General features: G+C 48.4%; 1 long non-coding RNA gene across 1 annotated transcript in view; it reads left to right on the top strand.

Moving 5' to 3' along the window:
• Positions 1 to 15,688, top strand: part of LOC140386045 (uncharacterized) — a 266,317-nt gene extending 250,629 nt beyond the window's left edge. Inside the window, exon 4 of the long non-coding RNA XR_011933558.1 lies at positions 15,578 to 15,688. This is a non-coding gene — a long non-coding RNA (uncharacterized lncRNA). The remainder of the gene's footprint in view (positions 1 to 15,577) is intronic.
• The last annotated feature ends 1,679 nt before the right edge of the window (positions 15,689 to 17,367 follow it).

Genomic DNA, 17,367 nt, shown 5'->3' with positions numbered 1-17,367 from the left:
GTGGTGGGGTGAGGGTGGGGTGGGGTGAAGGTGAGTGCGGTGTGGGGGTGAGGGCGGTGTAGGGGTGCAGGTGGGGGTGAGAGTGGGGTGGGGATGATGATGATGTGGGCCTGAGGGTGAGGGTGAGGGTGGTGGGGGTGAGGGTGGTGTGGGGTGAAGGTGAGGGGGGGTTGGGGTGAGGGTTGGGGTGAGGATGAGGGTGGTGTGGGGGGTGAGATGGTGTGGGGGTGGTATTGGTGGAGGTTGTGTCATGAGAATGTCGCTTTAAGAAATGTTTGGCTGCTCATGTTACTGCAGTGATGTCAGAGTGTGGGTGGAGCTGAGCTCTGGCTCTGCTTTTTAGTTTCACTTTGAGAAAAGCTTGGGTGTGTCTCCGTCTTTTTGGTTTCGTTTTTCAGTGTGTTGCAGCTGAAGTCAGACAAAGCAGCTGTATTGTTGAGCTCTCTGCCATGAAGGACTATTTCTTAAGCATTTGGTGAATTCAGAATTATAAATGTTTTCAGTATTGAATGTAAACACTGATGTGCTTCTGTTTAAAGGTTTGTTAAGTCTTCTGGATGTTAAAATAACAGCTTAAAGGATTACTTAGTGTTGTATTCTTTGGGGGTTATCTTTGAATTAATGGTTGCTAAGACATTCTCTGTTTGTTTTAAAAAGGTTAACTTGAGTTCATAGAATAAACATTGTTTTGTTTTTAAAAGTACTGGTCCATTTCTGCTGTACCACACCTGCAGAGTGAGCCGTGTGCTCCCCATACCACAATCTATTAAAAGTTGTGGGTCAGGTGAACTCCATGATACACTTTGGGATTCTCTAAACTCTGACCCATAACAGTTGAAACACATGTCACGGGGAACAGCAACTAAGCGGGGTTTCACTTCCTCGCCCTAGGCTGACCTTCATCCCGGCAACGTCTCTTTCCTCTGGGTTGCCAACCATGTCCAATGCCCTCTGCCCAGCCACGATGCGTTCGTGTATGGCTTGCCGGTTAATTTACCTCACGCTAACCCTGAATGTAAGAGAGAGTATAAGATAGATATTATAAGCTGCTTTATCTTTCTAACCTTGTACAGTAAACTTTATTCTTGTGTGTTCAAAACTCATGGAGTCTTGACGCTTTATTCTCTTAGCAAGTGTCTCGAATATCAAACTTTATCTACTTCAAACAAAAGGTTGAGCTGGATCTTGTCAAGAACTTGGGGACCTGTTCCAAGATCATTACATTATGTTCAGCTGTGTGAGGCTAAGAAAGGGCATTATCTGAGCTTCAAAATGGCACCACTAGTTGATTGTCATCAAAACCTGTCTATCTGACATACATAGAAACATACATAGATCATAGAAGCAGTAGAAGGCCATTCAGCCCTTCGATCCCGCTACACCATTCATTATGATCGTGGCTGATCATCCAGTTCAATACCCTGATCCCACCTTAACCCCATTTCCCTTGATCCCTTTCGCTAGAGCTATATCTAATCTCTCTTGAAACTACACAATATTTTTGCTCCAACTACTTTCTGTGGTAGTGAATTCCACAGATTCACTACTCTCTGGCTGAAGACATTTCCCCTCACCTCAGTCCTAAAAGGTTTGCTCCTTATCCTCAAACTATGACCCCGAGTTCTGGACTCCCCCATTATCGGGAACATTCTTTCTGAATCTACCCAGTCTAATCCTGTTAGAATTAATAGGTTACATGAGAACCCCTCTCACTCTTCTAAACTCCAATGAATATAATCCTAACCGACTTAATCTCTCCTTGTATGGCAGTCCCACCAGGAATGAGCCTGGTAAACCTTTGCTGCACTCCCTCCATAGCAAGAACATCCTTCCTCAGATAAGGGGCTGAATTCTCCAAAAATGGGGCTATGTCCCCACGCCGGCGTAAAAACGCGGGCGTTTCACTCCCCCGTTTCCTGCAAAAAATAAACGGCTATTCACCTGCCTGCGGGGGGCTAGCAGGGACTCGGGGAGCTTCAGGCAGCGTTAGCTGCGGATATGGGCCCCCTCACTTCTGGTTCCGAGTCCGTGCATGGCCACAGCAGCGGCCTCCAGCGGCCGCGCCAAGCACCACGGCGGACTCAGACTGCGGACCAAGATCAAGAAACAAGGCCCCCTTGATCGGCCGTGCGCCGCTGCATTGGACCAGCCCGATCGCTGCCCCGGCCTTCCATAAGGCCCCCCCCCCGGTGCTCGATCCCGCCGCCTCCCCCACCTGGGCGGCCGTGGACTGAGTCCGAAGCCACCGCGTGAGAGTCCCGACCGGCCATACCATATTAGTTCCACGCCGTCGGGAACTCAGCCGGTTGGGATCGGAGTATGGTTGGGAGGGCCTCTGGCACTGGCCTCCCAGCCACCCGGGGGCCGGAGAATCGCCGAAGTGGCGCTGGGCCTGATTCGGTCGGGAACATCGATTCTCCCGCCGGGAACATCGCGTTCGGTGCAGCGCTGCAGAGAATCTAGCCCAAGGGCACCAAAACTGCTCAATACCCCTGATGTGGCCTCACCAATGCCCTGTACAATTGCAGTGAAACATCCCTATTCGTATACTCAAATCCTCTCACCTGCTTTCAGTGGCCACTCAATGTGCCTGCTCTTATTGATAAGATACATGATGAGATTCATGCCTGAAGGTTGTGCATGTCTGCTGTGGATTCCATTTTGTACGTTTGTAACACCCAAACAATGGGCATTACCATCCAAATTTCACATGACAACACTGTACCGATGAGAAATTAAACCTGTTCTCTTCAGTGGATATAATAAATCCCATAGCATCACTGGAAGAAGAGAAGAGTTCTTCCAGTGTCCCGGCCAACATTCCTCACTGAACCAATATCACTAAAAAGCAGATTATCCAGTAATTTATCTCGCTGGTTTCTGTGGGAGGTTGCTGATTACAAATTGGCCGCTACATTTCCCTGCAATGCAATAGTGACAAGACCTCAAATGTACTTTGTTGGCCCTGAAGCATTCGATGACATTGCAAAGTCGTGAAAAGCATTGTATGAAGGCAAGTCGTTCATTTATTTTCTATCTAATGATTGCGATATGTTCAGAAAGTCGAAAATGGAAATCTATTTTTTTCTTTCTGGCAATGCTAGATTTGAACTGCTTCCTTGTCAATCTATCCTCTCTGTTCTCTCGGCATGCTCATGAAAGCAGCTTCTTTGTGCAAGATCTCATCATCTCTTTGATGTGTTGGGTGTTCTGGATCACAAACAGGTTACCAACACTTGAAGTGGTGCAACTCTATATTTGTTATAAGGTTAACTATATTAACATACTTGAACTGTGAGTAAATGCAATACCAGCTTTAACTTTTGACCCTTGCCTAGTCCTAACCAGGTGATGCACTCAGCACATGGTGAATGTCTGTGTTGCAGGCTGTGAGCTCTGTACTCTGAGCTGGCTGCTACTAGAATGAGCGGGAACTCTCCTGTCCCCTGTCTTTATAGTGCGTGTGCTCTCACTGGTGATTGGCTGTGGTGTTGTGTCTGCTGATTGGTCCCACTGCATGTCCATCAGTGTGTGTGTGTGTGTCTGCACCATAATATACTGGTGTATATTATGGCACATTTGTTTGTGGGATCTTGATCTGTTCACAATGGCTGCGCAATCTCTTTACAAAGCTTCAGTTACTGTATTCAGATACGCAGCATTTCAGGACCTGCTGATGATTTAAATGGCATTTTACAGATGCATGTCCTTTGTCTGACAGTTTACATTTTGTCTTTTGAAAAACTGAGTGAACTGCTACAGATTTGCAGCATTATTTGTTTATGTTTGTAGCTTTCTGTCACCCCAATTACTGCCTTTATTGTCAAACAAAAAAAAGGATAATTCCTTGGTAAAATGCACTGGGAGCACATCTGCGATGAGGTTTATGACCTGCAGAGGGTGCTAAGAGAATCGTCTTGCAGTGATTTGTTAAAAATAAATAATAAGACACAGGGTTAAGAAAATTTGACTCTGCCATTTTCCAATGGAGCTGACATGAGTCGAACAAATCAAAGATTAGTCACAGTTACCATAGAAGAACCATTTCACAATTTCACCCCTCCTTTTGTGCTTAATTATTGATTTTTTTTCTGTCCTCGTCAGGGCAGCACACAACATTCCTGGCAGTATAATAGATTATGCTTCAACATCAAGGATTTCCAAGTCAACAACAGCAATAGTTTGATCCTGACCTCCCTCCCATCCTGATCGGGTGTCTTGAGTCCAACATCAGAAGAGTACACCCGACAGACCATTGTGGCACTTTCAATGGACACGTTGGGCAGCATAGTAGCATATTGGTTAGCACAGTTGCTTCACAGCTCCATGGTCCCAGGGTCGATTTCCGGCTTGGGTCACTGTCTGTGCGGAGTCTGCACGTTCTCCCCGTGTCTGCGTGGGTTTCCTCCGGGTGCTCCGGGTTGCTCCCACAGTTCAAAGATGTGCTGGTAAAGTGGATTGGTCATGATAAATTGCCCTCCGTGTCCAAAAAGGTGAGGTGGGGTTACTGGGTTAAGGGGATAGGGTGGAGACGTGGGCTTAAGTAGGGTGCTCTTTCCAAGAGCCGGTGCAGACTCGATGGGTTGAATGGCCTCCATCTGCACTGTAAATTCTATGATTCTACCTTTACGTACTCTGCCAATCAATGCTGGATTGTGTACAGTCTTGTGCTGTGAGACCAAACTCAGTAAGAACGATCACCTGGGACTGCAGAACTCATTTTAAACTTACAGCTGCTTGAGAAGAGAACCATTCCAACCCAAGCCCCAAAGATGTAAAAACCCATGTTCTAAACCCCTGTCCTGCTGCACAACAAATCTCCCTCTTATCTTATGTTAACTAGATTAAAAGCTCAAAGAATGATTGGTTGGGTTTAATGGGATGTAATCGGAGCCACAGCGACTGGATGAATTAAATTCCGTCTTCATTATATGGGATTTCGGGGTAGGTTTTTTTCTTCTGGAGTTAACACTTTGGATTCTTATTTTGAATCATATTTTATCCCGCAATCAATGTCACACAAAAAAACAGATTATCTGGTCGTCATCACATTTCTGTTTGTGGCAGGTTGCTGGGCTAAGGTGGTTGTGGCAGGTTGCTGGGCTAAGGTGGTTGTTATGTTACCTACATTACAACAGCGGCTATTGATCAGATATAAAATACTTTGAGATGTTTGGTAGCTGTTAAAAACATAGGACTGTTAGCTTTTTTGTTGCCTAATCTTCCTTCTAGTTCTTCAGCCAATTCCCTTGAACATTAATTCCTCGAGGTAGGGACCATCTTGTTAGTGGGAGTGATTACTGTTTCGGTACTCCCTTGTGAATTTTGAACATTTCAAATGAATCCCCCTCAACCTTCTCTGCACTGAAGTGAACAGCACAAAATATCTCCAAACTCCCCACATACATGAAGTCCTTCTTGTAGGTTAGCTAAATCGGCTGGACAGCTGGTTCATGATGTCGAGCGACGCCAACAGCACGGGTTCAATTCCCATACTGGCTGAAATTATTCATGAAAACCCGTCTTCTCAACCTTGCCCCTTGCCTGAGGTGCGGTGATCCTCAGATTAAATCACCACCAGTCAGCTCTCAAATGGGAGAGTAGCCTGTGGTCCCCCGGGACTGTGGCGACTTTTTAAAATTTTTCTTGGAAATCTCCTTTGCACCCTCCCCAAAATATTGAGACCCTTCTGGATTTGCGATGCTCAGAATTGGATACGATGCCTGTGTTCTAACCAATGATTTACAAAGGTTTTGTCATGATATTCAAACACACACATCATGATAGACAGACCAACAGACAAATCAGCACACACAACACGACAACCAATCACAGACAAGGACAGAGACAGTATAAGAGAAGAAACACGACACCTGGTGGCCAGTCCATCTAGAGACCAGGACAAGGACAGGACCTGATTAACAACACACTCAGGGAGTCACCACGTGCAGAGTATCAAGACAGAACTGTAAATAGCATGTTAGAATAAAACAGCGTTGTACCAAATGCAACTGTGTTGGCTCATCTGTACATCAGAACACCCAACACCACAGGTTTCACAAAACTTTCTGGTTATCGTAATCGGTTTATCCATCTACAAAGACAAGTGGGGGAGGAGATGTGGATTTTCCAATAACATTTTTGGTGGACGGCATCAGCTGTGGGAGTGGAAAATCCCACGGGAGGCAAAAACAGGCGAAATATGCCAGTGGGGTTTCCTGCAGCAATTGACCCCGACCTGTACTAATGGCATAACGGGAATCCTGACGTTCAATGTTAGGATCCACATTAGAATTAATTTAAATGTAAACAGGGGCGGGACTCTCCACGAACCGGTGGGGCGAGCCACTCCGGCACTGAGGAGTGGCATGAACCGCTCCGGCATCGGGCCACCTGAAAGGTGCAGAATCCTCCGCACTTTCAGGGGCTAGGCCGGCGCGTTTGGTGCCGCGCCAGATGGCGCGGAAGGGCTTGGCGCCACGCCAGCCGGTGCCGAAGGGCTTCCGCCGGCCAGCGCGAGTTGGCACATGCGCAGGGGGGTTCTTCTCTGCACCAGACATGGCGGAGGTTCACAGCGGCCGTTGCAGAGGGAAAGAGTGCCCCACGGCACAGGCCCGCCTACGGATCGGTGGGCCCCGATCGTGGGCCAGGCCACCATGGAGGCACCCCCCTCTCCCCCCGGCCACATCCTCCCATGCCCCCCCTCGAGGGCTCTGCAGGCCACCTGTGGAGCAGGTCCCGCCGGTGTAAATCACAACAGGCCCTTACCGGCCGAAAACGGGCAGCCACTCAGCCCATCGCGGGCCGGAGAATTGCTGGGGAGGCCGCTGCCAACGGCCCCCGACTGGCTCGGTGCGATTCCCGCCCCCGCCAAAACCCCGGCGCCGGAGAATTTGGCGACTCTCCGACCCGACGGGGGGTCAGAATCCCGCCCCTGGTCTCTGTGCCTGATAATACCACCTCCCGCCCCCCCCCCCCCCCTAAGTCGACCTCAGCGTGATCCTGGTGAGCACAACCTGCCAGGAGAGTGCATCGCTCGGGATGGAGGGTTCATGCACAGACTCTGTCCCCAGAATTGCCCCTTGGCGCTGCCTGGGCACTGTCCCCAGAATTGCCCCTTGGCGCTGCCTGGGCACTGTCCCCAGAATTGCCCCTTGGCGCTGCCTGGGCACTGTCCATGGAATTGCCCCTTGGCGCTGCCTGGGCACTGTCCAGAGAATTGCCCCTTGGCGCTGCCTGGGCACTGTCCCTAGAATTGCCCCTTGGCTCTGCCTGGGCACTGTCCCCAGAATTGCCCCTTGGCGCTGCCTGGGCACTGTCCCCAGAATTGCCCCTTGGCGCTGCCTGGGCACTGTCCCCAGAATTGCCCCTTGGCGCTGCCTGGGCACTGTCCCCAGAATTGCCCCTTGGCGCTGCCTGGGCACTGTCCCCAGAATTGCCCCTTGGCACTGCCTGGGCACTGCGCCCTAGCACTGCAAGGAGGCAGTATCCAGATAAACACGTCTGGGTGTTTTGTGGGAGGTGTTCTGTGGGGGGAGGGGGCTGTTACATGGGTGTTCTGTGGGGTTCCATGGAGCCACTGGTCCCTGAGGGGAGGTAGATTGTTGGAGAGGCTGGTGATGGAGGCTGGGATTTTCAGAGTGTGCGGTCCAGGGGGGATGGGGATTGGAGGGTTTGATTTAAATTGTTTATACCATTTAAAAGCAAACTTGTGACGCCGTGTGACATTGTGTGACCCATCCCTTCATTTTCTTTTGGCTATAAGCTGAACTGTACGGCAGAGAAAATCACTGTTAGGGCCGGCAGCATCAATGCTGCTTTCCCCGCCCGCTGTCACACACTGCAAAAAAATAGGAAATTCTGCTTATTGATCCTTGCTGTTTATTTATTAGCCTGTCATCTGAATTTGTTTTATACATGTTTACCATTTACAACATGTACTGCAGGAACTTACTAAGGCTCCTTACGCAGCATGTTACAAACCTATGAGCACTACCATCTAGAAGGGCAAGGGCATCAGGCACATGGGAACACCACCATGTGCAAGTTCTCCTCCAAGTCACTCACCTTCCTGACTTGGGGGCGTGACGGTGGCACAGTAATTAGCACTGCTGCCTCACAATGCCAGGGATCCGTGATCGATCCCGACCTTGGGTGACTGTCTGTATGGAGTTTGCACACCCTCCCATTGTCTGCGTGGGTTTACTCCGGGTGCTCCAGTTTCCTCCCACAGCCCAAAGGTGTGCAGGTTAGGTGGATTGGCCATGCTGAATTGCTCCTCAGTGTCCAAAAGTTAGGTTGGGTTACAGGGATAGGTCAGGGATTAGATCTGTGTTGGGTCGTCTTTCAAATAGTCAGTGCAGACTCGATGGGCCAAATGGCCTCCTTCTGCACTATCGGGATTCTATGATTCTATGATTCTATGTCACCGTTCCTCCCCTGATGCTGGGACAGAATCCTGACACTCCCTCCTTAACTGCGCTGTGCTTGTACCTGCACTACATAGACCTCAGCGGTTCAAGAAGGCAACTCACCACCACCTTCTCAAAGGCAATTAGGAATGAGCAGTAAATGCTGGTCTAGCCAGTGATGCCCACATCACATAAATGAATAAATAAATAGAAAACCTTCGAAGATTTGCATGTGTGAATTTTCAAGTCTCCCTGCTCTTGCATCCCCTTTCAAATTATACCCATCGTGTTTATAATTCTGGTAACGTGATCTGAAAATAATTTTAGCAGCTTTACAAGCAAATAAATGTCCAGTCACAGGATTAATGATGTTTGTGGATCACCAAACATGTCTGCACTAAAAAAGAAGTGGCACTTTATCAAATAAACGTGAGAATCACATTGTCATAATTTGGAGACCCAGCAGTTGCTCCCCACAAGCTCACAACAGCCATGAGGTTTTGAAGCAGATCATTCTAGAAACCTTCCAGATACTCTGGCAATCTCCCAGTAAAATCAGGTCATTTAAAATAAAACAGTATACCTGTTAGAAACAGACAGTGGTTTTGTTATCATCTAAAAGAGCAAAACAGTTAAAGTCTCACCATGGGTTCAATGGAAAAACATTTAACTTGTTAAGCTGTCTTTCACTGACTGACTTTTATTTTATGAAGAAAAGAAAGCTTGCATTTATATCCTTTCTTTTTAACCTCAGGATATCCTAAAGTGTGCAACAATTAATTTCTGTGGAAGTGCAGTCACTGTTTTAATATAGGGAATGGGAGAGCTAAATTGTGCAAAGATCTTTCCATCAGACCTGACTCTGAAAGCAGGAAAGCCTCGTGGACGGAGAATCAGTTCTGACGCCAAAATCGAGGCGAGCGCCGGTTTCACACCAAATCGCAATTTTTCGTCAGCTCGACAGCAGTGTCAATGCATTCCACTCCGCACGGAAAGTAAACACCATTCACACATCATTAGCGAGCCTGACCAGGTATTCCCCAGGGCCTCCGCGATCCTCCACCTCCGCCGGGGCGAATTCCCTATGGCGAGGTTCACTTGTGCTTGTAAAAATTGGGAAATAGGCGCCGTGGCTGATGAAGGAGAGAGAAGAGGTAGGACCTGCAGAGGACACCGTGGCCCATGGTTCTATGGAGTGCCACCGGCCCTATGAGTGCTCCCATCCCACCACATCCACACCCCACCTTCCGCCGTACGAAACCTCCCCTAACCGACCGTCACCCGCTGGCAGGGCAGCATGCAGCTCACCCAAGGGCAACGCCAACATTAGTCCCTAAAGGGGGTGCCGGATGGGGCCGAGAACATACCACTTGCATGGGTGCGGGTTCTGGCTTGGTAGGAACAGCGAGTCTGGTCCACGGATGGATGGCGGTGGAGACCCACTTTGCGAGAGCTCTTGTGCTCAGTACCGTTTGACAATGTCTGACCCCTGCCCATGGTAGCACTTTCGAATGTCCACCTGGCTGATCCCTGCATGTAAGCTCGCCATTCCTTCACACAGACTTACCGAACCCCTCGGGTGATGGGTGGGGGCGAGAGGGGTTTGGTGTGGGGCACAGGAGCGATTAACATTGGCTGTATGGGGTCCGTGGCCCAAACCCCACCCCCCACCCGCGACCTGCAGTTCAGCACTCCCTCACCCCCAGCGCCCCCTCTGCAGCAAGCCCAGCCCATCCTTCACGCCCTCTGACAGGGCACTGATGTGGTGCGTGGAGGGGGTGGTGATGATGGTGGTGGTGGGGGGGTGCCACACGTGTCATGGGAAACTGCAACTCAACGGGTTCTCACTTCCTCACTTGAGACTACGTCTGCGCCGATGACGGCCCTTTCTCCGAGCCCACTGACCACGTCCAGTGCCCTCTGCTCCGCTGCGGTGAGGGCCGCAGGTCCGGCGGTCCTCTCCAGTCTTCTCCCTCTCACGGCAATTATGAGCGGTGCTCTCTGGGTAGATGGGGGGGAAGGTGGAAACAGAAAACACACAGTGTTAGACAGTCCGACGCATGCAGCACATGGGGTGAGTAGCTGGTGGCTTCAGTGACCAGGGCAGCCGGCCACGGCAGCCGGAATGGGTGCCGGCATGTGGTGCAGGTTGGGGATTCAACGGCCCTCCGGGTGGGGAGGGGTGGGGTTATGGCTGTGTGGGGCGGGTGTTGATGCTAAGGGCACAGTGCTGCCACCTGGCTGCCCTGAGGAAGTTGCGCAGTTTTGTTTGCCACTGCTGGATGGTCCTAGTGGTGGTGCCCACATGCTCACAACCTCTGCCACCTGCGCCCAGGCATGGCGAACGGCAGCAGCTGGCAAACTCCTTCCCACCTTTGGGTACAGGGTCACCTGCCTCTCCTCCACGGCATCTAGCAGAGTCTCCAGTTCGACATCTGTGAAACTGGGTGCCGCTCTCATTGCTGCCATCTTGTTGGCTGGGATGGTGTATGTGGGGAAGTGTGCATTTTCATCTGAAGTTTGTCGGCCTCCTGAGTGTCAATCACAAATCTGATGAATCCGGTACCATTTCCCATTGGAATCGATCATGTTGTATGTGGTCGATACTAGCCCCTTAACATTTGGTGAATTTGTCCAGGTGCGGTGCCAGTTTTGCTCTTGTAGAACTCTGCAAATCCTGCCCTGGCGTCAACACTTAGTCTTAGGAATGGAGGCCGGGATTCTTCAAAACGGCGGCTAAGTGTTGACGGCAAAGTAAACACCGGAGTGTTTCACGCTGGCGTCAACGGGCCTCTTGGCCCAGTGTTTCTGTGGCCCACAGGGGGCCAGCACGTCGCCAGAGCGCTCCACGCAGCTCCAGCTGCTGATACGCGGCCCTGCACTGCCGGCCGCGGGTCCACACATGCGCGCAGCGGCCGTTTCCGAACCGGTCCCGCACGACATGGCGGAACCACACGGCGGCTGCCGCTGAAGAAGGTAGGCCACTCCAGATTGCGCACGCCTGCTAATCGGTGGCCCCCGATCGCGGGTATGGCCGTTGTGGAGTTACCCCCGGTGATGGATTCCCCCGCCCCCCAGCAGGACGGCCACCGCAGCCGTGTCGCTGAGTTCCCGCCGGGTGGAACCGTATGTGAACCACGCCGGCGGGAACTCGGCCGGTTGACCGCGGAGAATCGCCGTGGGGGCCTCTTTCAATGGCCCCCCGACTGCCGCTGCGTCGACCGCGTGCACGCGAATGCCGGCGATTCTCCCGTCGCCGGAGGTTTACGTCCCGGCGTCGGATCCGATTGCGGGTCTGACGCCCCATTCTCCGCCCCCCGCGCCGAGAGCGATTTTGGCACAGAGACTCGGAGAATCCCGGCCAGAGAATCCGGCCTTGATTTTTGAGCGTGGGTTGAGGATAAACATTTGCTCGGTCATCTAGGAAAACCCATCTGTTCACTCTTCCAATGTGCCATGCAATCTTTAACATTCAGCTTCCATTAAACCTGTCACATCTCCAGCTCTTTGTAATTCTGATGAAAGATCATTGACCTGAAACTCTGGTTCTTTCTTCACAGATAATACCTACGTATTTTGCAGAATTTTCTGTTTCTGTTTCAGGTTTTCAGCGTCACCAGTGTCAGGGGACTGTTGTTTTATGCCTAATTCAAAAGGTGCCCCCTCTGACAGTGAAGCACTCGCTCAGTCTTGTACAGGAATGGTTTTTTGAGACTTTGTGCTGTGAAGATGAATTTAAAACATTTTTTTTGGCGGGGGGGGGGGGGGGGGGGGTGGATATGATGGTATTCTATGAGGAAGGCTGTGAGCGTAATCTTCCCAATCCCAGCGGCAGATTTGATAGCGGGGATGATGGGAGGCACAGAAATCGGTTTGACTCCTGTGCGAATTTACAGCAGGATCTTCTGCTGGTGCCCGGCATGGCAGGTAGGAAAGTCTACCAGAGGCCAACGTGAACCTCATTTGCACGGCTGATTCTCTGCAGTGCCAGCAAGAAAACATGCGGGTATGAGATACTTTCGGAACAATTTAGCATACACATTGACTCATATGAACAATGCCTGGGCCTGCCTATGGAGTTCAGGATGAAGGTTGTCCACAAACCTGGACCCTGAAACACCACAGACCCCTGGACCCTGGAACACCTGCTCTGCCACTGAATATGGCGCAAAACAGCCAGGTACTAGGGGCTAGTTTAGCACAGTGAGCTAAATAGCTGGCTTGTAATGCAGAACAAGGCAGCAGCACGGCTTCAATTCCCGTACCGGCCTCCCCGAACAGGCGCCGGAATGTGACGAGGGGCTTTTCACAGTAACTTCATTGAAGCCTACTTGTGGCAATAAGCAATTATTATTATTATATTACATAATTAATGAGGTCGGGGCCAGGAGATTTGGTGTGTTTTTCCACGAGCCATCGTAACGGGACTTGGTGTCAAAATTGGAGAATTCAGCCCTCTGTGTCCATGATTTGTGAAGCTGGGGAAAGTTATCAGAGACAGCTTGTCTGTGGGAATTGAGAAATGAAAGAGTCAAGCTGTGGGACACATGCAATTGACAGACTACAGTAAAATTTGATTTACACCTAAATAGTTACATTTTATAATTTTGTATTAGGAGATAGATAGGGACTTGGTGTTTCAGCTATTACATTTCAAAGAGTAGTTTATGGGACTTTTAGAATTTACAAAGGTTTCATTCATAAACGTGGGAAAGTTATTCAATTTCATTGGACCCAACAGTGAAGCCAAAAGGAAAACATGACCGATTTTCATATTCTGAAATGGTTGAATGCAAAGAAGTGCTTGAGAACAATGGAATTGGAGATGAAAGAGGAAAAAGATATGTAAGGAAAGATGTTGAGTTGAGTTATGTGGCTGTGTGGGGAGATATGCACTGAGATGAGCTCTCTGTAAAATCTGTGTGAAGGTGCTATATCTGAACCAGCCATCCAGACAGCCCAGAAAACCCTTTGTTTCAGAAAGCTGGTTGTTCCTGAACCTTCTTGGATTTCCACAGCAGAGTGGAGGTGTTTGAGTAGTTGTGTGGTATACCTTAATAAGGTAACAGCAGTTGTTTCTTGGGGAATACCATTGGATTTTTAGAGTTACAAATCTGTAAGGGAGTTGTTGCCAAGTAGTTTTCTTGTGTGCTCTGACCAAATGAGATTTGGGGAATGTTTTGTTAGACTGTTTTAACTTTGTAACTTTAATCTTGTGTGCTTAAGTTTTTCTTCTCGCTAATAAATCTTTTAATTTTTAAAATGAAAGTAGTGTTACTGGAATTCTATCCTTATGGGATCAGTAGCTCTTCCTCTTCCTTGCTCAAATAGGAAAAAAAAAATTCTGATGAGTAAGACAAATTTCCGTCTGTCAAAATAACAGGCTCCTCAAAAAAAATTAATTTCAGAACCAAAATTAAAATAACATTCCACATACAACTTCGATGCGATTATTTACCGAGAGATCACTGCTGTCTAAACTGAATGAGCGATGGATTAAGTTTACACTGGAAATGTAGAGCAGACTAAGCATATAAAGAATTTATGTGCTGAATATCACCAATTCAGCAAATAACTGTATTCTTACAGCTCAATCACCTCCCTTTCATGGGCATCAGATGAAATGTTAAGCTTAAAATGTATTTGTCCAAGAGAGGTCGAATTCACTGATTCATGAATAAAATATTGCTATGAATTGTTCCGGTGAATTAAATTTAAATTTTAAAAAATCCAAAGTAAGAGCAGAAAATACTGTCAATGTTCTTTGGATCAGTCAGAATCTGAAGGGGAAAGGGGCTATTTTTTCTGAAGGGATCGATATTCATTTTCCATGCGATCTTTTGCTACTGAGATTTAGCAAAGTTTCAGGCATTCACAGTGCACCTGAAACCTTTCAGACCTCCACTCTCACTCGCAAACATACAAAGGGATGAAGCAGTGAGTTTGATCTTCCCAAATGCAATCCCTCTGTCCAGTATGCAAGTGGGACAGGGAGTGGTACAGCAGAGGCAAGAAGCTCAGACGGCAGTACAGAGGTGCTGACAATGACAAGCCACTCATACAACAATGACTGTGAAGGTCCCCAGAGGTACTTCAACACTGCCAGAATGACTTTGCTGGAAAGGGGGTGAAAATCAAGCTTTTTTCAGTGATTTTGGTCAGATGTAACATTGGCAACGTATGAGAAACTCCAAGGAAATGTCACTTGGAAGTGCAAAGTGTGGTTGTAAGGGTGTTAATCCCAGAAAGATATTCCACATTTCCGCATTTGTTGAAAATGGCTTTTTTTAAAAATGTAACAGGAGAAGGCAATTCAGCCCCTTGAACCTGTTCCAACCATCATTCAATTCAGAGGAGATGGTTGCATAGTGCCAGTATCCCTAAACTAGTAATCCCGAAGCCCGATGTAATGATCTCCGGACATGAATTCAAATCCCACCATGGTAGCTGGTAGAATTTAAATTCAATTGATAAATCTAGTCGATAACCAAAAAAACTAGTGTCACTGCTCACCAGCAGGACAGACCCAGCAGAGGTGGCGCCGGCACAGTGGTATACAGTCGGAAGGGAGTTACCATGGGAGTCCTCACCAGTGACTCTGGATCCTATGTAGATTCATGGCACCAGGTGAAACATGGGCAAGGAACCTTTCTGCAATGAAGCTAATGTTAGTAGTCTAATAAAATCTATTGTCACTTGGAAAAGCAGGGGTTAATAAACAACAATAGTAGGTATCAGGTGTTGGTTTAGCACAATGGGCTAAATAGCTGGCTTGCAATGCAGAACAATGCCAGCAGCGCGGGTTCAATTCCTGTACCGGCCTCCCTGAACAGGCGCCAGAATGTGGCGACTAGGGGCTTTTCACAGTATCTTCATTGAAGCCGACTTGTGACAATAAGTGATTATTATTATTATTATTATTATTTCTGAAAGGCAAACTGTTTCTGACAGGTTTGATTAAGTTCTTTGATGAAGCACAGGGGAGGATTGATGAGTGTTGTTGATGTCGTACATGCAAACGTACAAAAGGCATTTGGTAACGCACCACATAATAGAATTGTTAGAAAAACTAAAGCCGCTGAGACGATTAGAGCAGTGACAACAAGGCTAAAAAAATTGGCCAAGAAACAGAAAACAGAGTGTAATGTTGGATGTTTGTTTTTCAGACTGGAGGAAGTACACAATTGAGCACCCAGGCAGAGGAGGATTAACAGGTCGTGGGACCCTGTGTTCAGTTTTATTTTTGAGTGCCTCCCCCCACCCAGGACCTGAGGGCCCAAGCCCACCCCACCCACACAGTCTCTTTCCCCCTCCCCTCGCACACATTCTCTCTTCCTCCAACCCCGCTCACATACTTTGTAATCCTCCCAGCCCTGGAGCACATCTTCCCTACCCTCACCTCTCACACACACTCTCTCTTCCCCCTCCCCACCGCACCCCTCCCACACACACTGTCACCCCTCCCACTCACCACACAGGCTCACTCCCCCTCACCAACCGTCCCCACACTCACACTTTCTCTCCCTGACACCTCCAATTGTGGAGTTGGAAATTTTGAGGTGCAAGAGCTCGAAGAAAATCTGCTGGTCTTACAGAATTTACAGTGCAGAAGGAGACCATTCATCCCATTGAGTCTGCACACGCCCTTGGAAAGATCACCCTATCCAAGACCACACCTCCACCCCATCCCCGTAACCCAGCAATCCCACTTAATCTTTTTAGACACTAAGGGGAATTTAGCATGGCCAATCCACCTAACCTGCACATCTTTGGACTGTGGGATGAAACCGGAGCACTCGGAGGATACCCACGCAGGCACGGGGAGAACATGCAGACTCCGCACAGACAGTGACCCAAGCCAGGGTATTGAACCTGGGGACCCTGGAGCTGTGAAGCAATTGTACTAACCACTGTGCTACCGTAATTTCTCAATATTCTCTTCTGTTGTTTTCTCATGTGTCAATCATTTGTGTCCCCGTACATCAGTAAAACGAAACGTTTTAAGTAACAACAATTAGTGCTGGTTAGCATTTTATTTTCGGACAATGAATCATTGAATCATTAGCCTTTAGCATAGTTAGAAATTAATTATGCACCAGTTTAATTATGCCATGAAAGCCTATTAAAAACATGAATTGTAGAACTTTACTTGCAAGATATGGAACAAAACTGGGTAAGAAGAGCAATGCTACAGATCAGCCAGAATGGCAAAACAAGCTCAAGGGGCTGAATGGCCTACTCTTGTTCGTATGTTCCTATCGAGAAATCAATGAATGGAGCTTGGCACATGTAAGAAGGATTTGATGCATCAATCCGGATGCATCAATCCTTTCTCCGGTCAAATCCAAACTAGTCCACATTTCAAAGAACAATTAGTCAGGCAAATTGACGGCTCACATATTATCTCTGATTTCATTTCCAGCATTCAAGCTGAAATGTTGTCAGGTCCAGCAACTCTTTCAATCTTCTGTGTCTCAAACCAAGCTAATGCCATTCATGCATTTACATTCAACAAGTCAATATCTAAAGCATTTGTTTTGACAGCTGTACCATCTTCAATTGTGAAAATGAATAGAAATATATATATTTACATTTCATCCAAATCCTACTCCTTAATTCTCACCATCAGACTGTGGGTGGCACGGTAGCATGGTACTTAGCACTGTTGCTTCACAGCACCAGAGTCCCAGTTTGATTCCCGCTTCGGTCACTGTCTGTGCGGAGCCTGCACATACTTCCCGTGTCTGTGTGGGTTTCCACCGGGTGCTCCGGTTTTCTCCCACAAGTCCCGAAAGACATGCTTGTTCGGTGAATTGGACATTCTGAATTCTCCCTCTGTGTACCCGAACAGGTGCCGGAATGTGGCGACGAGGGGCTTTTCACAGTAACTTCATTGCAGTCTTAATGTAAGCCTACATGTGACAATAATAAAGATTATTATTATATGAACAAAAGA

Source organism: Scyliorhinus torazame, chromosome 11 (genome assembly GCF_047496885.1).
Source record: "Scyliorhinus torazame isolate Kashiwa2021f chromosome 11, sScyTor2.1, whole genome shotgun sequence".
NCBI classification, from domain to species: domain Eukaryota; kingdom Metazoa; phylum Chordata; class Chondrichthyes; order Carcharhiniformes; family Scyliorhinidae; genus Scyliorhinus; species Scyliorhinus torazame.
This window is presented reverse-complemented; position numbering and strand designations above follow the sequence as displayed.